This window comes from Zalophus californianus, chromosome 10, assembly GCF_009762305.2.
Source record: "Zalophus californianus isolate mZalCal1 chromosome 10, mZalCal1.pri.v2, whole genome shotgun sequence".
Taxonomy (NCBI): domain Eukaryota; kingdom Metazoa; phylum Chordata; class Mammalia; order Carnivora; family Otariidae; genus Zalophus; species Zalophus californianus.
The window spans coordinates 107,046,054-107,068,008 of NC_045604.1; the positions used below are offsets into that span (position 1 = coordinate 107,046,054).

The 21,955-nt window shown below is 46.4% G+C and overlaps 1 protein-coding gene and 1 non-coding gene across 7 annotated transcripts in view; both read right to left on the minus strand.

Annotated features, from left to right (window-relative positions):
* Positions 1-21,955, minus strand: part of ZKSCAN1 (zinc finger with KRAB and SCAN domains 1) — a 103,608-nt gene that overhangs the window by 56,564 nt on the left and 25,089 nt on the right. For 2 of the 6 annotated variants that reach the window (XM_035722049.1, XM_035722027.1), the window contains 2 exons: positions 11,014-11,181; positions 7,489-8,095 (listed from right to left, as the gene is read on the minus strand). The exons of 1 other annotated variant lie outside the window; for it this stretch is intronic. The gene's annotated coding sequence lies outside the window, so the exon portion shown is untranslated. Of the gene's footprint in view, positions 1-7,488; positions 8,096-11,013; positions 11,182-18,136; positions 18,268-21,955 lie in introns of those variants that run through there. 3 more of the 6 variants (XM_035722028.1, XM_035722029.1, XM_035722030.1) reach the window with 3 other exon arrangements.
* On the minus strand, positions 925-1,031 carry LOC113933753. Its single transcript, XR_003523457.1, has one exon. It is a non-coding gene; the product is annotated as a U6 spliceosomal RNA (small nuclear RNA).

The following is a 21,955-nucleotide window of genomic DNA, read 5'->3' on the forward strand; positions in this document are numbered from 1 at the left end:
TGTTTTTTAAAAACATAAAACATCTTTTGATTAGCTTTTTTTAAAGTAGGCTCTATGCCCATCGTGGGGCTTGAACTCACGACCTGCAAGATCATGCCCTACTGACTGAGCCACCCAGGCACCTCACCTTTTGATTATCAGTTTTTAAGAACAGGTGATTTAAAGGTATGGAAAATGGAAATGTACTAGCTGAATTTCAACAACCAAAATTTAGCATGGTGGACACGACCAATCATGAGTTACTAAGCCGAGCTGACAATGTGTTTCTTCCACCTGAACTGACAAATCTTTGTGAGGTATCTTTTCAATTCAACAGCACCAAATTCAAGCTTTAGAGACAGAGCATCCAATTGCTGTACCATCCAAAGCCAGAAATTTTATTTATCTTTTTTATTTTTTTGAGGGGTTGAGCTTTTTAATATCATAAATCAGTGTCCAGCCTGGCCTCTCACTGCCAGGCCTATTTATCTTTTTTAATTAATTAATTAATTTTGTTTATTTGAGAGAGAGAGAAGAGTGAGCACGAGCTAGGGGGAGGGGCAGAGGGAGAGGGAGAAGCAGGCTCCTCACCGAGCAGGGAGCCAGACATGGGCTCCAACCCAGGACCCTGAGATCATGACCCGAGCCGAAGGCAGATGCTTAACAGAGGGAGCCACACAGGTGCCCCTAAAGTCATGAGTTTTAAACTAGCAAAGCATTTTTAATTACACGGTTCTCATTTAAAAAGATTATTAGTAATTTTGGGTGGAAAAGGGATCACATGCATTTAAGGACAGAAATTATTTTTCAATAGCACAATTTAATGTATTTTTTATTATACAAAATGCTGGGAAAATAATACATGTATACAATTTTTATAAACAATTTTTACAGATAGGAATGTGTGTCCAAAAAAAGGTTTGGAGATGACTGTTTTTTGGTTTGTTTGGAGCGGAACGCTTCACGGATTTGCATGTCATCCCTGTGCAGAGGCCATGCTAATCTTCTCTGTATCATTCTAATCTTAGTGTATGTGCTGCCGAAGCAAGCACTGGAGATGAATGTTTTAGTGGCAAAGACTATGATTTTAATCTGACATTTATCACAGGATTAGTTTTTCTATCTTACTTTTTTTTGTCCTTAAAAAAAATTAAAATCCTTTATTAAAGTAGCAGACTGTGAGAACAAGAAAAGACACTACATCCAAAAAGGCTTTCTATATAAACTGAGAGAATGTGGGAATTCAGTCATTTTTTTCAATGATTTTAAGCTGGTAAAGCCCAGTGCAAACCATCCTCCAGCCCTTCCCGCTGATTTCCTTCAGACCCCTTCTGCATCTACCCTCCTTGCTGCAGTGTTTTTCAACTTCAGAGCAGCTTTAGTCAATTCCTTCCAGCTACAATCATTCAATTTCCTAAACATCTCTCCAGACCTACAATATGCAAAGTGTCCTCCTAGACTGAGGGGAGCACAAAGATGAGAAGCCTGATTCCTATTTTTACACAAATAACTATAGTACAGAGCAGAATGTGCCAACTGTTCTACGGAGGTTTCAATACCAGTGCTAGAGAAGCCAGAGAAGTAACTGATGTATCAACAAGGCAGCTTCTAGCAAGAGGCACCCTGGAGCTTGGGGCATCAGAATAGCCAAGACCTCCCTAGGAGCGCTTCCTCCACCGTCGGTGAGTCGGCAGTCCACGACATCACTCCTTTGGCTCGCTTCTTCCCAACTAGAGGCTAAATAATTCCTATGAACCTTAGTTTCTCTAATTTCATTCTGAAAAGTCAAAAGAAAGACTACCTTTTCCTGCTACGCCTCCCACAATTACTTTCCACCACCCTAATTCAGGCTCCAGATCTCCTGCCTAAACTGGTGACAGGGTTCCAGTCTCCCCAGCTGCAATCTCTCCCCAGTCGAAACGAACAACAAACTGAGGTCAGTGCAGTATTGCCAAAGAATGCTTCTGGTCATTCCCTCCTTCCCCTCAATTAGTGTCAGTGAATCCTCGGTATCTACCAATTTCGTGTTCAAAGAACACACCCTACTCCACTTTTCCAGTCCTATCTCCAAATAGTGACCCCCCTCCCCATATTTCAGCCTATCTGACTATTAATGTTCCTGACGCACAGGGTGTGATGTTCCATCTTCACGTCTCTGCTGTGCACGATCTCCCACCATTACAACTTTGTTGGTCATATTTTTACTTACTTGTCAAGATGTAAAATCTCTTCTGACTCTCCAAATTAAATACGGTACCTTCCTCTTTTGAACACCCTCAATCTTGCTTTGTTCCTATTTATGCCATGTATATTCTCCTTATATTATTATTTGGACTGCATATCACCCCCCAACTAAAGTCTAAGCCCCTCAAAGACAGAGAGTTTTCTTATACTTATCTGTTACAAGACCTGGCAGTTTAAGTCCATTAAATTGAACAGAAGAAATAAGAACTACTCAAAATATCACTGCTCCCCCTGCCACTTCTTATTTCCCTTTAGTGGCAATTAGCGATCAGATATCCTACTAATACTTCAATCACTAAAGCCCAGAATCTCACCTTCCTGGATTCATCTCCTTACATGGATTCAGTCTCCAAGCACCAGGGAGAATGATCTAGTTCCATCAAGTCAGGCTTCCCCTCTTTGCTTCCCTGCCTTCACTCCCCTCCCTGCTACTTCATGTCCTACCTTACTCTGATTATTCTTTTTTTTTTTTTTTTTTTTTATTTATTGAGAGAGAGAGAATGGTAGAGAGCATGAGAGAGAGGAACGTCAGAGGGAGAAGCAGACTCCCTGCTGAGCAGGGAGCCCGATGCGGGACTCGATCCCGGGACTCCAGGATCATGACCCGAGCCGAAGGCAGTCGCTTAACCAACTGAGCCACCCAGGCGCCCTACTCTGATTATTCTTACAAAAACTCTATAGCCTTCCAAGAGCCACCCTCCAGTACGTGGTCCCAGTTTCCCCTCACGCTTCACTGTCCATCATCGATTTCTGCTCCTCTCGTGCGTGAGCCTTTTTCATCCACAAAATGAGTATCTACTAAATAGGCCTTGGATTCTGATCACCTTCCTTTACTCACATCACAAAGTCTGGGATTTCCTCTCCCAGTCTTCTCTGCCTTTTCAAATCCTCCGTATCCTTCAGCACTTAGCTAAAATGCCACTCACCCCTCACTGCTGTTCAATTCAAGAACATTCATTCCTAGAGGCCTAACAGTAAGAGCGGATGTTCACTGAGCACTTTCCATGGACTAGATATTAAGTCTTTCACATAACAATCTTAGCAGGTAGTAGCTACAATTATTATCGCACTTTACACAGACAAAACTAAGGTTTACTGACGTTAAATAACACACTCAAGGTCATACAGCAATTAAATGGTAGAGCCAGGATTTGAAATTCCATCTGTGGGACCCCTCAGTTCAAGCTCTAACCATCATTCCGTCCCAACACGTGGGGTAAGGAAGAGCTTCTGTGTACACACAGATTCTTTTTAAGAGGGGGGGGCCTATGAGGATGACCACCCAGGCGTGGGCCTCATCTGCCATCTGCAGTTTTCACCAGAGAGTGGTGTGGCTAAAGAGACACAGCAGGAGATGCAAGTAGGAATCACCTCAAATCTAACCGGGGGTGGGGGGGTGGGGGGGAACCATCCAACAGGATAACTGAGCAGGACTGATGCGGAAACTAGCCTAGCATGAGATCTCTATTTTTATGAAAATTTTATCCTGTCTCGGCTATACAAAGGAGGATAGAGGAAAGGAATTTTTTTCTTTTTTAAGATTTTTATTTATTTGACAGAGAGAGAGACAGCGAGAGAGAGAACACAAGCAGGGGGAGTGGGAGAAGGAGAAGCAGGCTCCCCACTGAGCAGGGAGCCCGATGTGGGACTTGATCCCAGGACCCTGGGATCAGGGCCTGCGCCAAAGGCAGACGCTTAACGACGGAGCCACCCAGGCGCCCCGAGGAAAGGAATCTTGATTTGTGTCCCACCTAGGCCAGAGTTTTAAAGAGTGGGTTACTTTTTGGGGCAGCTGGCTGACTCAGTCGGTGGAGCATGCAGCTCTTGATATCAGGGTTGTGAATTCAAGCCCCACGATGGGCACAGAGCTTGCTTGATTTAAAAAAAAAAAAAGAGTGGGATACTTCTTGAGTCAATGGAACTCAATAGGAAGAGACTGAAGAGGAAGTGAGGCGCAAAGGGACAGAGATGAGGGCACGGGCACATTCCCCTCTTCCCCCCGTTGTGACAGGTCCTCTCCCCCATGCCTCAACATTTCTGCTCCTACCCTGAGAAAGAGAAGAGTCACAACAGCAGTGGAAGGGCTGGATTTTACTTTAGGTTTCTCAAATGATCTCAGCAAACAATCTTTTCTCCTCTCACGAAACTTCTGGCCCAAATGCTCTCTGCCAAGCATCTGCCATGGAAGTTCTTACCTTTCTCTGTAATTTTTTTTTCTTTTTTTTTTTTTTAAGATTTTTTATTTATTTATTTGAGAGAGAGAATGAGATAGAGAGCATGAGAGGGGAGAGGGTCAGAGGGAGAAGCGGGCTCCCTGCCGCCGGACTGGATCCCGGGACTCCAGGATCATGACCTGAGCCGAAGGCAGCCGCCCAACCAACTGAGCCACCCAGGCGCCCTCTCTGTAATTTTTCAAAGCTTCCTCCTCCACTGGACCACTGCTAAGGGTATGCTTGTTTCCTTTTTCTTTTTTTAAAGGAAGCTCTACTCTACGCCCAAAGTGGGGCTCGAACCTACCAACCTGAGAACAAGAGTCATCCGCTCCACCAACTGAGCCAGCCAGGAGCCCTAGGGTAGGCTTCTTTGTATCTCTTAGACCACTTAGTACGATTCCTTGCAAACATTAGTTTTTAAGAAGTAATTGATTGAGGGCGCCTGGGTGGCCCAGTTGGTTAAACGACTGCCTTCGGCTCAGGTCATGATCCAGGAGTCCCTGGATCGAGTCCCGCATTGGGCTCCCTGCTCAGCGGAGAGTCGGCTTCTCCCTCTGACCCTCCCCCCTCTCATGTGCGCTCTCTCTCTCTCTCATTCTCTGTCTCAAATAAATAAATAAATAAATAAATAAATCTTTAAAAAAAAAGAAGTAATTGATTGAACTTACCATGTTACTATTCTTGTGCCCACGCATACAGCACTCAATACTGCCCTCAAATCAGCCCCAGGGGCTACCTGAAAGAGTTTCAATAAGCTGTACCACCACTCACCAGCCGATAATTTTAGGCAGATTAATTTCTCTCTCTGAATTTGTGCAATGGGGATAAAAATCGTTATTTTCCTCCCAGAGTTGAGGATTACATGAATTAATGTATATAAAGCACTTAAAATAGTGTCCGGCATTTAAGTAGGCACTAGAGAGGTGCTTTAATTTTTTTTCAATAAACAGTAAGAGATTAGACTGTGCTCTACAATTTTCAGCCCGCTTAAAAGACTAAGCAACAGGAGAATTCCGGTAATACTGAGAGCAGTACAACTTGGAATACCTACATTCTAGTCTCCCACAAATAAGTTACATATCCCCAAGTGAGTTATTTAACCTCTCTGGCACTTAGTATCCTTATCTAAGGATAAGGGGGAGGGGAGCAGAAAACTACCTCTGGGGTCCTCTGTGCTGAAAAACATTCTGACACCCTATCTGATTTAGATAAGATTACCCCCAGCAACTGGTTCTCACAGAGGATAAATATCAACGGTTTTCTTACAAAAAGGGCTTGGAGTTACAAGCTCAGTTTATTCCGAAGGCTATTTTCTAAACAGGCCAGTACCTTTTCCAGGGCATAGTCTTGAAAGTTTAAACAAACTGCACCACCCCTCCCGATTTTTTAACAGAGGTTTAAAAAAAAATTTAAGATTTATTTGAGAGAGAGAATGCGAGAAAGCACAAGCAGGGGGAGCAGCAGAGCGAGAGGGAGAAGCAGGCACCCCACTGAGCAGGGAGCCTGACACAAGGACCCTGGGATCATGACCTGAGCCAAAGGCAGACACTTAACCAACTGAGCCACCCAGGCGCCCCCAATTTTTTTTTTTAAATACGAAAAACCTCCCTTTAAAAGACACCTACCTACACAAAGAATACTGAGACTATCTGAGAACGAAAAGGGAAAATTTAACATAACCACTCACCTGTATTTAGATGCAATATAAAGTTAGAAAAAAAATTAAATGTTTAGATCAAGTAGAGAATCAGTAAAAGATTATGTCTATTAAGTAGCTAGTTTCCCTGTTTATACTTTAACACCGATGAAAACTGCCTGAAATAACTAACAGGCATCTTGCACAGTAATTCAGAGACAACACAAACTTGGAGATACATTCTGGGGCAAATTATCATTATGGGTCACTATGTAATGTAAGCTATTTCTCCACATTTGGCCAGCATATATACTAACAGTACCTCGTTGATCTGGTTACAATGAATTCTCCACAATTCCATTCAACAAGTATTTACTGACCACCTCCAATCCGCCTAGCACTGGCCTGTACAATAAATGCTTTCTTTGGTCCCAGGCCATGTAACAGCCACACTCTATAATGAAAAGTATCTTATTGTGCCCTGGAGGCACTGCAGGAAAGGGACGGGAGGGGCGCCGTGTCAGGCTAAACTGTAGCTGAATTTTTCAATTACACTGACCAAATCAAATAATTTCAAAGTTGGAAGGGCCTTTTGAGAAAATCGAGTTCATTTTATTTAAAGATGAGAAAACTGAGAGCTGGAGAAGAGTCCTGTATCACCCAAGGTCACTCAAGCAATCAAGTCTTCTAAGCGCTGGTGCAATTTCCACAAACTCCCTTCACTCTTCACCCACTCCAAGACAAGCAGATTAATTACCCAGAACTGGAAAAAAAAAAAAAAATCCACCCAGTCTTCCGGATAGATCATTTCTAAAGGTTTTCAAAATATTCCGCAAGGCGGAACTAGAGAGTGGGATGTATAAAATCCGAATCAAGTCTTTATCCCCTCCAAGCTTCAAATACTCTTTAATCACCGCTTGGGGGTGGGAGGTGGGGTGAGAAGCAGGTGATTTGGAAACACGTAAGCGGCACCTCGAAATGTGTCCATTGCTCGGGCCTTCCGCGTTTTTCACCTCGAAGTCCTGAAGGACCCCGAAAAAAACCAAAAACCCTCTCACTGGAATCAAAGCAAATGGCGACGAAAGGAAGGCAGTCAAATCAGACAGGGGTCGGCTCGCTCGCGAACCCGGATCTCAGAAACGTCAAACGACGATGACGACACTGCGGGCGCGGGGCCCGGCTTCTCCCCAGGTCTCCGTGCACCCCCGTCCACTAGACCCTCGCCCCCTCCCCGCCTGAACCCAGGGGCCGGCGCTTCCAACCGCCCGGCCTGGGGACGAACAGGGGCTTGGGCTCTGTCCACACTCTGCCCGGGCCGCCTGGAGGGGACCCCGGGGCCGCGGCTGCAGAGCCCACCCTCACGCACACACCCGGCGGCGGGGCCCGCCCTCCCCAGAGGCCGGCCCCAAGTCTCACCGTGAGCCCCGGGAGCGGCCTGGGGGCGCTGGGCGAGAAAGGGGAGCTGACTCTGGGGCTCAGGCCGGCAGAAGTGCGCTGCACACGGACCTAGGCCCTCCCGACGCCTCGACACAGACACAATGAGTCACAAAGGCCGGAAGTGTGTCAGCACCTCGCCTTCCGGGACTGCGCTCCGCTTCCGGGTTCTCTCTAGGAGCGCAGGAGGATTTTGCATCTCGGTTCCCGAGTCGCTGGACCGCGTTCCTGCCCTTGGGTGCTCCGCTCAAGCCTCCAGCCGCGAGGTTCCCCCCCGCGCGGCTCCTGCGCCGGGAGTCAGCGCGGGGGACGGACGGGAGGCGGGGTTCAGCTGACCGGCTCCCGCATCAGTCCATATGATAATTCGATTTCTGCTGTCCTTTCCATCCAGTAATTATAGTTATTGTCAAGCAATAATAATTCTTAGTAATTGCTTGTCTGTGGCAGAGCAACTGAAACCAGGCTGTGTCAACAGAGAAAGATCAAAATGAATCCAGGGGTGGCTGGTTTCACAAAACTGCCGTGGTAGCTTCTCTCTGGCCCTGGAGCTGTCGGCCAATTGAGTGCGTGGTGTTTTCCAATATTTGGCCTGTGGACAAAGGACATATTTCCACAACCAACGTAGCTATAAGAGCCTGTGTTTTGCCCATGTGGCATATGCTATTATAGCCCTCTGAAAACTTTTGCCCTCAGGGTGCTTTCACAACCTTCACCTCTGGCTTCCACTTCCACCTGACAAAGTCAACCTTGCTTCACTTTCTGTGCAAGGGTGACCCGGCTTTAATGGTTGTAACTTTGCTCTATGTTCCAAGTCAAGTTCACGAAAGAGACTGAACTTAGTAGTGGGTGCATGACTGCTATTGCTTGGGAGAGATTACTCTAAAAAAAATAGTTGAAAACTAAAAAACAATTACAGTATCATTAAATGAAAATTGCAAAGTGGCGGCCACCTGGGTGGCTCAGTTGGTTGGGCGACTGCCTTCGGCTCAGGTCATGATCCTGGAGTCCCGGGATCGAGTCCCGCATTGGGCTCCCTGCTCGGCGGGGAGTCTGCTTCTCCCTCTGACCCTCCCCCCGCCTCATGTGCTCTCCATCTCATTCTCTCTCTCAAATAAATAAATAAAATCTTTTAAAAAATTAAAAAAAAAATAAAGAAAATTGCAAAGTGGAGAAACATAATCAGTCCTAATCCCTACCCCCTGACCAGTCTGTGATGGCTTTCACTCATCCCTTTCCTCCCTGCTTTCATATATATGTCAAATCTTTATTATTATTATTTTTTAAAGATTTTATTTATTTGACACAGAGATAGCACAAGCAGGGGGAGCTGTAGGCAGAGGGAGAGGAAGAAGCAGGCTCCCCGCGGAGCAGGGAGCTCAACATGACACGGGGCTGGATCCCAGAACCCCGGGATCATGACCTGAGCCGAAGGCAGACACTTAACCGACTGAGCCACCCAGGTACCCCATATCTTTTTTATTTATCATTTGAAACATAGTTCAAAACTACAGTTGTATTGGAAAGATGGCTGGTATGCCTTAAGTAGGTGCCACATTCGTGTTGTGTGACCACTTTTCAGACCAGAGCGGAATGGGTCGGGTTTGGGCATCTGACGGAAAAACAGCTTACATATATCCTGACTGGTGGAACTATGGAGGTGGCCTGGCCTGAGAGCTCTAATGGAACAGTAGGGAACTAAACCATTAGATTCCCTTTCCTGGGGAGTTTCAGTGGGAGATATACATGTAAACAATCAAAAAGCAGGGCAAGGGGAGCCTGGCTGGCTCCGTGGGGAGAGCACGCCACTCTTGATCTCAGGGTCATGCATTCGAGCCCCACGTTGGGTGTACAGATTACTAAAAAAAAATAAATAAACAACAAAAAAATGCTGTGAGTGTAGCACACTGTTCACCTTAAAAAACAAAAACAAAAACAAAAACAGGGCAAGCAGAAATCAGTAATTGGAAGCCATTAGGTGATAGAAGCATGAAAAGTCATGAGTAAACAGAGGTTTGAGGAGAGAGAGAAACTGAACTTTGGAAACAAAGGCAATGAGGGGCTTGGTCACCACATGGCAGAGCTCACAGACGGGAGCCAGCTAGTAGTGAGGGCCCATAGCAGAATAAGGTGATAACCTGAGTCACCTTCAGACCCCGAATAACGTTCTGTGATGTCAGTGCATCCTGTGGCCCTATCTCCCCGCGCGTCCTTACCTTCAATAAATCCCTTGTCAACAAAAGAGCCTAACTTTGTTTCTTGCCACCTGGAAAAGCCCAATCTGATTGATGTGACATCATGTGCACTGTTTTTTTTTTTTTTAATCTTTTTTCTTGGTCAACTATCCAATGTGGAAGCGGAGGTCGATAAGCTGGAGTGGACGACTGGAATATGAAATCAAGACTAATCATCCTGATGCAGCAAGCAAGAAAAATCCAGTTACGCTCTTAAAGGAATTGTCGGAAATAAAGTCTCGGTATCAAACTTTGCATGCCTGCTTTAAACCAATTGCTGCAGAGCAGAAAGAGACTAAGAACTGCATTTGTGCTACTGTCAATAAGACGGTGAGCATGGTACAGGAACGACAAAAGCAAACAGACCTGGAGCTGTCACCACTGACTAAAGAAGAGAAAACTGCAGCAGAGCAATTACAATCTTTCATGTCAGGGGTGCCTGGGCTCAGTCAGTTAAGCGTCTGCCTTCAGCTCAGGTCATGATCCCAGGGTCCTGGGATCCAGTCCTGCATCAGGCTCCCTGCTCAGCAGGGAGTCTGCTTCTCCCTCTGACCCTCCCCCCTCTCATGCTCTCTATCTCTCATTCTCTCTCTCTCAAATAAATAAATAAAATCTCTAAAAAAAAGGATATTCATGTATAATCAGTCAGTCAGAGGTGAATGAGCATGCTTTGGAAATTAAAGGATAGAAAAAATATTTGTATTACATTACATATATGTGTATAATTTTATATTTGAAAATTTTGATTATAGGTAATGGTCACATTATTGATGAGACTGCTAATCTGTGACCTATAGTCCTCCACAAAAGCTAACCTTAGTAATAATTAATTGGCTTTTCTGTGATAAAAAAATAAAATATTTTTTATAAAGTAATCTCCATGCCCAACGTGGGGCTTGAACTCACAACCATAAGATCAAGAATCACACACTCTACCGACTGAGCCAGCCCGGCACCCCTCATGTGTGCTATTTAAAAACACTTAAGGGCGCCTAGGTGGCTCAGTCGTTAAGCGTCTGCCTTCGGCTCAGGTCATGGTCCCAGGGTCCTGGGATCCAGTCCCACATCGGGCTCCTTGCTCCGCGGGGAGCCTGCTTCTCCCTCTCCCACTCCTCCTGTTTGTGTTCCTGCTCTCGCTGTGTCTCTCTCTGTCAAATAAATAAATAAAATCTTAAAAAAAACCACTTAATATCATATCATTAACATTCAATTTTGCTTCACAGAATGGATAATTGTCATTTTAATAGCTATGTAGTATTCTATCGAGCAGCTGTACCATTAATTGTTTCAGAATTCCTCTATTTCCAGGGGCTGCTCCAGGGTCTCAAGACTGCTCCGAGATCAGCGGTGTTGCCACTTTTCCTTCTGCCCCCAAGTGCCACTGCCTGCCACTGTGTTGTCTGGGCTCCCTGGCTTGAAACAGCCTCTTCTTCAGCTTCCAGACCTATGAAAAAAGTCCATGACACAGAAAATCGTTGTGCACAATAAATTTAATCCCTCAGTTTCTGAATAAATGAGGGAGATTCTAACTGTGCAGACTGGAATCAACTCAAGGTGAATATTTAACATTTTCAGCCATCTCAGCCATCAGGAATTTATCCCGGGCCAGCTCTCCAGTGCTTATCCCCACATGAAGTCCTCTGCTTTGTCTAGAACCTTCCTCACATCCCCTTTCTTCTAGGATCCTAATAATCTCTTGGAGTTTTTATTCCATTGAGCGTTGACTACTCTTTATGTATGTCCAATCCGCCCCACCCCCACCCCACCTCCAAATGCCCACAGGTGCTTCTGATAAACGCTACTCAAATATTGGTTTGGGCTGTGGGAATGCAGATTTCACTGAGAGAAACCTTCCAGAAGCACCACCTGTCCTGTCAGGTGTGTGTGAAGAGGGGCAGGGTGGAGACAGTTTGGTGAATAAGACAAAAACCTTCCTCTTTCCCCAAAGATATGGAAAACATTTTCCAGAAACTGCACAGAATTGAGACATAAAGGATGCAAAGGAGATTGGGCTGTCTTGGGTCTTGTGTCCTCTTTTTTTTTTTTTAAAGATTTTATTTATTCATTTGACAGAGGGAGACACAGTGAGAGAGGGAACACAAGCAGGGGGAGTGGGAGAGGGAGAAGCAGACTCACCGCCGAGCAGGGAGCCCGATGCGGGACTCGATCCTGGGACTCCAGGATCATGACCTGAGCCGAAGGCAGTCGCTTCACCAACTGAGCCACCCAGGCGCCCTGATTGATTGATTTTTAGAGAGCAAGCAAAAGAAAGAGTGAGAGAGAAAGAGAGCTCGAGCAGAGGGAGGAGCAGAGGGAGAGAGAGAATCTCAAGCCGACTCCCCGCTGAGAGGGGAGCCCAACATGGGGCTTGATCACATCATCCTGAGAGCAAACCAAGAGCTGGATGCTCAACTGATTGAGCCACCCAGCTGCCCCATGTTTGGGGCTTTTTAATAACCTCTCTCTCTAAGCTTAGAGTTTTTTCATCTGTAAAACGATGATAGTTAATAACTGATAATTATAATATTTGATAATTATTGATAATAACTGGTAGCTGATAATGGTGATGCTAACCTCACAACGTCTCTGTGGGAATTAAATGACTGAATGTGTAAAAAGTGCATAGCAAAGCACTTGGCACACAGTGAACACTCAGTGCACGTTACTTATCACAACTATTGTTATTTTTATCATAATCTTGACTAGAAGAAGAAATAATGGCACTGACGTCAGGATGGGGGAAAAGAGACAATAACAAAAGAAGATACTTTGGTGGTGGCACTACGGGAAAAGCAAAACATCTTTGCATATGATCATTAAAGACATCTCCGATTATCTCCTAAGGATAGATTCTGAGAAATGAGATTGCTGGCCCCACAAATAGTCAGAGGGTCTACATGAAATCGTGTTGGTGACCCCAAGGTTCTCCACCTATTGGCGAACAAGCTCTGCTAATGAGATCAGGTGACATGCACACAAGAGTTTCGAAAGAACTCAAAGTATCACTAAATGCAATGACTTACTATCACAAAGAAATACTGTACTTTAGGCCTGGCGGGGTGCCTCAAACAAATAAAAGTTTCTGAAGGGCACTCCAGAAACTGTGGGCTCCCAAGGTTGACTTCTGCGCTCTGAAAACGGGTGGAGTTAATACTGAAGGGATGCATTCCCTGAACGTGCTGCTGACTGACACCAGGCACTAGGGTTCTTGGGGGTGTTTTCTCAGGTGTCTAGTGATTTCCCGTTGTGAGCTCCTCAGGGTTCTCCCTGAGGGAGCCAGGTAGGTGCTGGGTTTATAGTGAGAATCTGTTTGATTCAGTCTTGTACCCAGAGACATGAATGTGTTGGGGTCACTATAAACTAAATGTAGCTAGTGGAATGCCTAGCTGGCTCATTGGTGGAGAGTGTGACTCTGGATCTCAGGTTGTGAGTTCGAGTCCCATGTTGGGTGTGTAGATTACTCAAAAATAAATTCTTTTTTAAAAAGATTTTATTTATTTGAGAGAGAGAGAGAGAGAGAGAGAGAGCGCACAAGCAGGGGGGAGGGGCAGAGGGAGAGGGAGAGGGACAAGCTGACTCCCCGCTGAGCATGAAGCCTGACATGGGGCTTAATCCCAGGACCCTGAGGAATTTTCCAAGACCCAAATAGCCACATATTCCCATGGTCTTCTTTGGTGTGGATTTTACTCTCATTCACCTTTCAGGGTGTTGTCCTTTGAGGTTCCTAGCTTTAGGCAGAGGGCTCAGTCCCTGGCTTTATCTCCTATCTCCCTCACGTGTGGCCTGTTAAAACCCATATTCTGGGCACCAGAGATGAGTGGACACTCCAGGGAAAAGTCTCTCTGGGGATGTGCTTATCCTTCTGGATTACTGCTTTCTTGTCATTTCTGGCCTCCAAGGAATTCCCTTACTTTCTCACCAGCTCATTCATGAGTAAGTAGAAGATGCTTTTTGCATGGAACCCATCACTTTTCAGTGTGCTATATAGGGAGGGTTTCTCTGCTCATCTTGGCTGCCATATGGCCAGAAGTGAAGTCTAGGAGGATATATATTTAAGACTTACGAATCTGAAAAATTATAGATGGCGTGGCTGGAGTAAAACAGGCTTGATCATTATCTTGGAACACTAGAATGAAGAAGCTCAAGCAGAGTACAAAGGACAAATACCAGGAGACAAACCATAAGAGACTCTTAATCATAGGAAACAAACTGAGGATTGCTGGAGGGGATGGGGGTGGAGGGATGAGGTACCTGGGTGATGGACGTTAAGCAGGGCACTTGATGTAATGAACACTGGGTGTTACACGCAACTGATGAATCACAGACCTGTACCTCTGAAACTGGTAATACATTATATGCTAATTAATTGAATTAAAACAAACAAAAAACAAAACAAAACAAAAGACAAATACCTGGAGATACAGCTTTATAGAGAAGATAGTGTGTTTATGGATCTTATTCTGGAGGGGGGGAATAAGCCCTCAACGAGTGCTTGCTAATTGGATGGAAGGCAGGTAAGGGCAGAGTTGGATGGACTTTTTAGTTGGTTGAATTACCAGACCCAAATCATATTAATAAATTCACAGCAACTTTGAATGCACTCTCCAGAGCCAGCTACTACTGGGTTCTCTCCCATTTCCTGTTCAATAGGATCCTTTTATATGTGCTTTATGCAAACTGTTTCCTGTTTTATCAATGTTATATATGGGAATGGTTTTATCAATGTTATATATGGGAAAGTTAGATTTGTGTATGACCCTAAGCTAACAGTGCTAACTTGTACATCGAGGGAGGAAAAGCAACCTTTGTCCCTATACCCACGCCCCAAACAAGGAATGGGTGAGTTAAAATGAAATAGGGCCAAATGTTCTGCATACAGATGGAAAAGTCCACAACACATCCTTGTGGCCACCATCCAAGATGGAACATCAATCTGGAAAAAATAAATAGGAAAGGACTGGATGTGGAAGATGTGGCCTTTTTGACAGCAATAGCAGTGAGCAAGGCCCCGGGGCTCCTCATGGGCTGTAAACTCCGAGTGAGCCAAGAGTGTGGTTCAATAGCAGTTGAACAAATCTTGGGCTCCATGGACAGCAGCACAGAAAACGACCAGGCCACCTGGGCACAGGGCTTTGCTTTCTGGGCACCTGGACAAGCCAGAGTGCAGGCAGAAGGAGATTAGCAACACAGGGAAGGAGCACTGGAAGCTTCTCCTCTAGGGTTCTGCAAAAAGAGCAAAGTTGGGGGCGCCTGGGTGGCTCAGTCGTTAAGCATCTGCCTTTGGCTCAGGTCATGATCCTAGGGTCCTGGGATCGAGCCCTGCATTGGGCTCCCTGCTCCGCGGGAAGCCTGCTTGTCCCTCTCCCTCTGCTTGTGTTCCCTCTCTTGCTGTGTCTCTCTCTATCAAATAAATAAATAAAATCTTAAAAAAAAAAAAAAAAGAAGAGCAAGGTCGGCTTAGGTTGAACTGGGGGCCCCAGAGGGAGACTGTGTTAGTCGGCTAGGGCTGCCATAACAAGGTACCAGGGACTGAGCAGCTTCAGCAATGGATATGCATTGTCTTAGGTCTGGAGGCTAGAAGTCCAAACTCAAGGTGTCAGCAGGGCTGGTTCATTCTGAAGCCTCTTTCCTTGGCTTGTAAATGGCTGTCTTCTCTTTCCTGTCCGTGTGCCTTCACGTGGCCCTCCCTCTGTGTGTGTGTGTGTCCTAATCTCTTCTTCTAAGGACCCCAGATCTATTGCATTAGGGCCCACCCAGTGACCTCATTTTTTTTTTTTTTTTTTTAGATTTTATTTTTAAGTAATCTCTACACCCAAGGGGGGGCTCAAACTTACAACCCAGAGACCGAGAGTCGCATGCTCTCCCAACTGGGCTGGCCAGGCGCCCCGTCCTTAAATAAAATTGAGATATAATTGACATATAACATTATATTAGTTTCAGGTGTGCAACATAATGATTCGATATAGGGATATATTGCAAAATGATCACACCAATAAGTCCAGCTAACATCTGTCACCATAGTTCCAAAATTTTTTTCTTGTGATGAGAACTTTTAAGATCGACTCTCTTGGCTGCACATAATGTCCCCATTACTTATTTATTTTTTAATTAATTTATTTATGTGAGAGAGAGAGAGTGTGTGTGCAATTGGGGGGAGGGGCAGACAGAGAGAGAATCCCAAATAGACTCTATGCTGAATGTGGATCCTGACATCAATCCCACGACCCTGAGATCATGACCTGAGCCAACATCAAGAGTCAGTTGCTCAACGACTGAACCACCCAGACACCCTCCCCCCATGACTTATCAACCTCCTACCTCACCCTCCTCTGGCGACCACCAATCTGTTCTCTGGATTTATGAACTTTTTCCCCCCTAGATTCCACACATAAGTGGGATCATACATATGCTATTTGTCTTTCTCTGTCTGACTTATTTCACTTAGCATAATGCCCTCAAGGTTCATCCATATTGTCCCAAATGGCAAGATTTCATTTTTTTTTTTAAAGATTTTATTTATTTATTCATGAGAGACAGGGGGGGGAGAGAGAGAGAGAGAGAGAGAGAGAGAGAAGCAGAGGGAAAAGCAGGCTCCCAAGGAGCAGGGAGCCCAATGTGGGACTCGATCCCAGGACCCCAGGACGATGACCTGAGCCGAAGGCAGACGCTTAACCATCTGAGCCACCCAGGCGCCCAAGATTTCATTTTTTTATGGCTGAATAGTATTCCATTGTGTGAGTATATTTATCTGTATTTATAAATATATCTATAGACACATATATAATATATAAATAAAAGTAATGTATACATAAATATACATAAATGTATATATATATACATAAATAAATTAGGTTATTTCAATGTCTTGGTAATTGCAAATAATGCTGTAATGAACATGGGGGAGCAGGTATCTCTTGGAGTTAGTTTTAAATTTTATTTTATTTTTTATTTATTTATTTATTTATTTTTAAAGATTTTATTTATTTATTTGAGAGAGAGAACGAGAAATAGAGAGCACGAGAGGGAAGAGGGTCCGAGGGAGAAGCAGACTCCCCGCCGAGCAGGGAGCCCGATGCGGGACTCGATCCCGGGATGCCAGGATCATGACCTGAGCCGAAGGCAGTCACTTAACCAACTGAGCCACCCAGGCGCCCTAGTTTTAAATTTTAAACATAGGGATTCTTATCCTTATGCTTAAAAAAGGAGTGGGACTGCAACAAGGTGACCCAGAGGGAGGAAGAGGCCAAGTCCAGCTTGGTTCTGCTCAGCTGGGACAACTGGCGATTCTCTTGCAGGTGAGCTGCCCCCTCGTTGACGGGCCCATTCATAGCAGGGAAGGATGTAAGGGGACCCAGCTGACCAGGGGGTCCCAGCAGAAGGTCACTGTAGGGTTCACACTGGCCTTGGTTCTAATTTTATCTGTACTATGTTCTCTTAGCCTAGTTACGTAACCTCTTGGAGCCTCAGTTTCTCTGCAGAACTGGGATTATAACAGCATCTACCCCATCAGGCTGTGATGAGGCTCCAGTTGAACTGATTCATGTCAAGCCATTGGCAGAGTGCCTGCCACACTGTGAACTATGTGGCTAGTAACACCACTGTTACCATGATGATAGTTTTGGACTCACATGGGACACGAGATGAGTTTAGGGCTCTGGACTGTTGAATGCGCCTTGGGCTTAGGCTGCCTGTGTAGGCCCATCTACCAGCTCTTTCTACCTGTATGCCAGAGACAGGCAGCCTCTGTCTATGGTACACAGAGGTGGCAGGGATATAGGAGAGCTTGCTACAACTCCAGTGGTTCGGGCAGGCAGCCAAATGGGACAGGGTGGCCTTCCTCACCCTTTAAGAACCAAAGTAAAAGAAGACAGTGATACCACTTGGCTGGGTTCCCGGGTCTGGCCTTTCATTTGCCCAAGTCGTATGCAAATTTTGCATGACCCTCTTTGAAATTCTGGGACTCAACCTGAGGACATAATACTAAGGCTTCTCTGATCATCAGAGTATCAGTCACAGGCAAACTGAGAGTCATTTATAACAGTGCCTCCCCCAGGGCTGCCCAGGTGGCTCAGTCGGTTAAGCATCTGCCTTCGGCTCAGGTCATGATCCCAGGGTCCTGGGATCGAGTCCTGCATCAGGCTCCCTGCTCAGTGGGGAGCCTGCTTCTCCCTCTGCCCCCCCCACTCATGTATCTCTTTCTCTCAAATAAATAAATAATCTTTTAAAAAAATGACAGGACCTCCCCCAAATTGCCTTTGGTATAGGGCAAATGGCAGAGGAGAGAGATTCATGGCATGGGGATGCATCTCAGAATTGGGCCAGAGTCTGGAGAGCCGCTGAACTAATCCCAGAGCTTCTTCTAAACTTCGGAGAAGTCTGCAAAGAAAGAGGATCCTCACCGTTCCAGGAGCTTGCAGTGTAAAGAAGCATACTGTGGATGTACAGACACGTCCAGGCAGCACAGGGTGGCTGGCCATGGAGTAAACTGCCATTCGTGGCCACATGATCCCTAAAGCTTCCGGTTCCGGGAATCACAGTCTGATTTTAACAATCGATGACAGGCACTGAATGTCAAGAAAGAATAAGGAAGGACACAGGAGAGGGGAGAGGACTAATTAGAATTTTTGGAGGAAGGGAAGTGAGGACTTTGCATTAGGAAGGATACTTGAAAGCTTATAAATAGCATTTTATGGAGAAAGTAATGAAAGGCAGGTTGGTTGGAGGAATGATGGCAGGCCAAGTTAGATGCACTGAACGCAAAGATAAAAAGAAAACCGACCAGGTTTGGTAGATTAGGAAGGAGATGAACGGAGATCCGTCGGGGAGGAGGAGCTAACTTCAGAACGGGACTCCGTGTGAACGTATGTCTGTGTGTCTGTATGCAAACGTGCTCTGCAAGATGCAAAACTCAGGAACGCATCAGTCGTTCTAGAAACGTGGCCACTGATGGAGAGATTGGCAAGAAGAGAGAGGGCCAGGATATGACAGTGGCAGGAAAGAAGAGACCAGGAGGCGAGGCTGGTGGCCGAGTCAGGTGCAGGGGCTGGGCTAAGGGTGGTGGGGGGCCAAGCTGAGGAGTATTAATCAGTCACACAGGTCACAGCAATTTGGCTTGAGCTGGACTTAAGGGACAGAGATGAAGAGAGAAAGGGAAGAGGCTGGCATGACTCCCACTTGGGTGGTTTGGGGTGTCTGGGGTTATCAAAGGGAGGATAAAGGGCTGGGAAGAAGTAGCGAGGACAGTAGGTGGAACCCAGGTAGTGGCTTCAGGTAGACACACGTGGGTTTGAATGCAGGGAGCCCCAGCCCAAGGGGAGATGGGGGAAGGAAGGTGGAGGCAAGTTTCAGGGATTCTGTAACTTGCATCCTCACCTCCCTGATTTCTCTGGTAGAGCAGTACGGTGTGTATGTTACACACGGTTTCACGCAGTTGGTTCCCAGGCTTTCCATTCATCTGGCGCCCAGGGTATGCCCCATTGGGGTACCCTGGGACAGACCCAAGGTCCTTGCATTGTGCCCTTGAGGCTCATCGCCATGGCTTCCGCCATGTCCCCGAGATGCAGTGCTCTCTCCCAGAGCCACCTGCCGTGAGGCAGTTCCGTGTTGAAACAAGATCTCTTTACATCTCGATTTACAGCTAAGTGGGGAAGCAGGGGGACTCTATGAAAAAAAGAGCAAGCAAACTGTAGTCACTTGGCCTCTGCCTCTTGCTGGGTGTGTGGTTTTGGGCAAGCAACTTGACCTCTCCAAGTGTCCACTCCTTATTTGTAAAATATGGATGATTTTGGCCACAGCTACCCACTCTGCTGTCTTGAGGATCACGTGGAATGGTGGATATGACCGTCTTTTATAAATTATTTTTTCAACTCATTTTTTTCAAGTCATCTCTACACCCAACATGGGGCTCAAACTCTCGACCCCAAGATTAGGAGTTGCACGCTCTACGGACTGAGCCAAGCCAGGCACCCGTGGCGAAGCTTTTAAACCACAAAGTACCTCACAGGTGGCAAACATCACCATTCTTTTTTTTTTTTTAAGATTTTATTTATTTATTCATGAGAGACAGAGAGAGAGAGAGGCAGAGGGAGAAGCAGGCTCCCAAGGAGCAGGGAGCCTGATGTGGGACTCGATCCCAGGACCCTGGGATCATGACCTGAGCTGAAGGCAGACGCTTAACCATCTGAGCCACCCAGGCGCCCCAAACATCACCATTCTTTAAGTGCTGAAAACTGCCTTTCTCCCAGCCTTGCAAAATACAACTGTAGGAAAGATCCTGGACAATTTATCTGGTGTGGGTCTGGATTAAAGGAAAACAAAACAAACAAACAAACAAAAGTACCATTTTTACAATTTTTTTTTCCAAATTGTCCACATTCACTCTCAAAGAAGAGACACGCATCTCAGAAAGCCTGTTGTCAGGGGGCTGCCTCCCCAGAGGCCCTGGAACAGAGATGGTGCCTGACCTGCAAATGTTCCCCGCTCCGCCAGAGAACGGCCAGATGGCTACCTCCCTCCCTGTGTAAACACCTCTCACTCAGCCGAGCTGAGTAAACAGTCTTCCCTGGGTAAAGAGGCGCCTCCATGCCCAGAAACAAGGAAGCTGAGCCAGGGGCTCTGCACTTGGGTTATGTCTTCAATCCGGGCCCCCAAGCCACAGGGTCATCTGTCTTGGCTCTTTCTCTGTGGTTTGAGGACAGCCAGGCCCTGCTCTTCCTCCTCCCCAGGCAAACGCATTACAAAGAATCTTTGCAACTGTTCAGCGGAGTGGCCCAGCCCAGAGGAAAGCAGCCTGCATCTGGGAGGGGGTGAGGGGAGACAGGGGTGCTGGGGGTGGCAAGGGGAGGTGGCCAAGGGGTGGTGCCCTGTAACACCCACGTACGATATGATGTGGAGGGGGGACCAGCTTTGCTGTGTCTAAACACCAGAGGAGCGTGTCTGTCACCTGAAGGGGGGTGGGGCTGAGAGAAAGGGAGGGAACAGGCCGATATCCTGCAGTCCCAACACCTTCCCTCCCATAGCATTTCAGGTGTGGTTAAAAAAAAGGACTAAGCCCAGAGCACCTGGGAGCTCAGTCGAATCGTCTGCCTTCTGCTCAGGTCATGATCCCAGGGTCATGCAGTCAGGCTCCCTGCTCAGCGGGGAGCCTGCTTCTCCATCTCCCTCTGCTGCTCCCCCTGCTTGTGCTCTCTCTCTCTCTGTCAAATAAATAAAATCTTAAAAACAAAAAAAAGGACTAAGCTCTCCTCTCCAAGCAGCTCAGGATAGAAGAAAATTAGTTGAAGGGTTGAGAAAACAAATTATGTTCCTGCCTCCACCCCCTTAATGAGCTGTGTTTCCTTGTCTGGATAAATTAGAATCATACTCTCTGCCATTCGTTGAGCCCCCTCGACAGGGGGGGGCTTTAGGTATGTTATGACTTTAGGTATGTTAATTTATTAACCCACACCACTACCCAATGAGGTCGGAGTGCTATCCCCACTTTAGAGATAAAGAAAGTGAGACTGGGCAAGCAGAACGGACTCGCACGGAAATACACACCCAGCGGCAGAAGGAGCTCTTCTCTCTGCCAAACACCTATCCTGCCCCTGCAACTACGAAAGGTGGGACTTCTTTCCCTCATGTGAAAGTCGAGACTAGACAGGTCCCGGCCTACTTAGAACAGTCTTTATGGCTGGAAACCGAGGCGCTGACTCAGACGGCCTGGGAGTCAGGGCTTTGGCTGCGAGCCCCACCTTTCCCAGAGATCTCCTCCTCCGGCCCTCATTTATCACCTTGGTTAAAATCCAGGGAAAGAGAACAATCAACAACTTGTTCCACCCCGGGCAGAACTTGGCAGCAAATCTTGGAGGCCCTGTTACCACGGCTTCCATCCCAAGGCAATTCATAAACGTCTACATTTCCATGGCCCATCTTGGGCTGCGTGGGGGAGGGGGAAAACCTGTAACCCTTATACCTACAGACAAAAATGAGCGCTGGGAGGCTCTGCTAAGGGGAAGAGGAAGACAGCTTCCGAGGATTTTTTTTTTTTTTAAGACACTTATGTATTTATTTGAGAGAAAGGGAGCACGAGTGGGAGGGAGAGAGAATCTCAAGCAGACTCCGCGCAGTGCAGAGTCCGACGGGGGGGGGGGGGTCTCGATCTCACGACCCCGAGATGATGACCTGAGCCAAAACCAAGAGTCAGACGCTTAACCGACTGAGCCCCCCAGGCGCCCCCA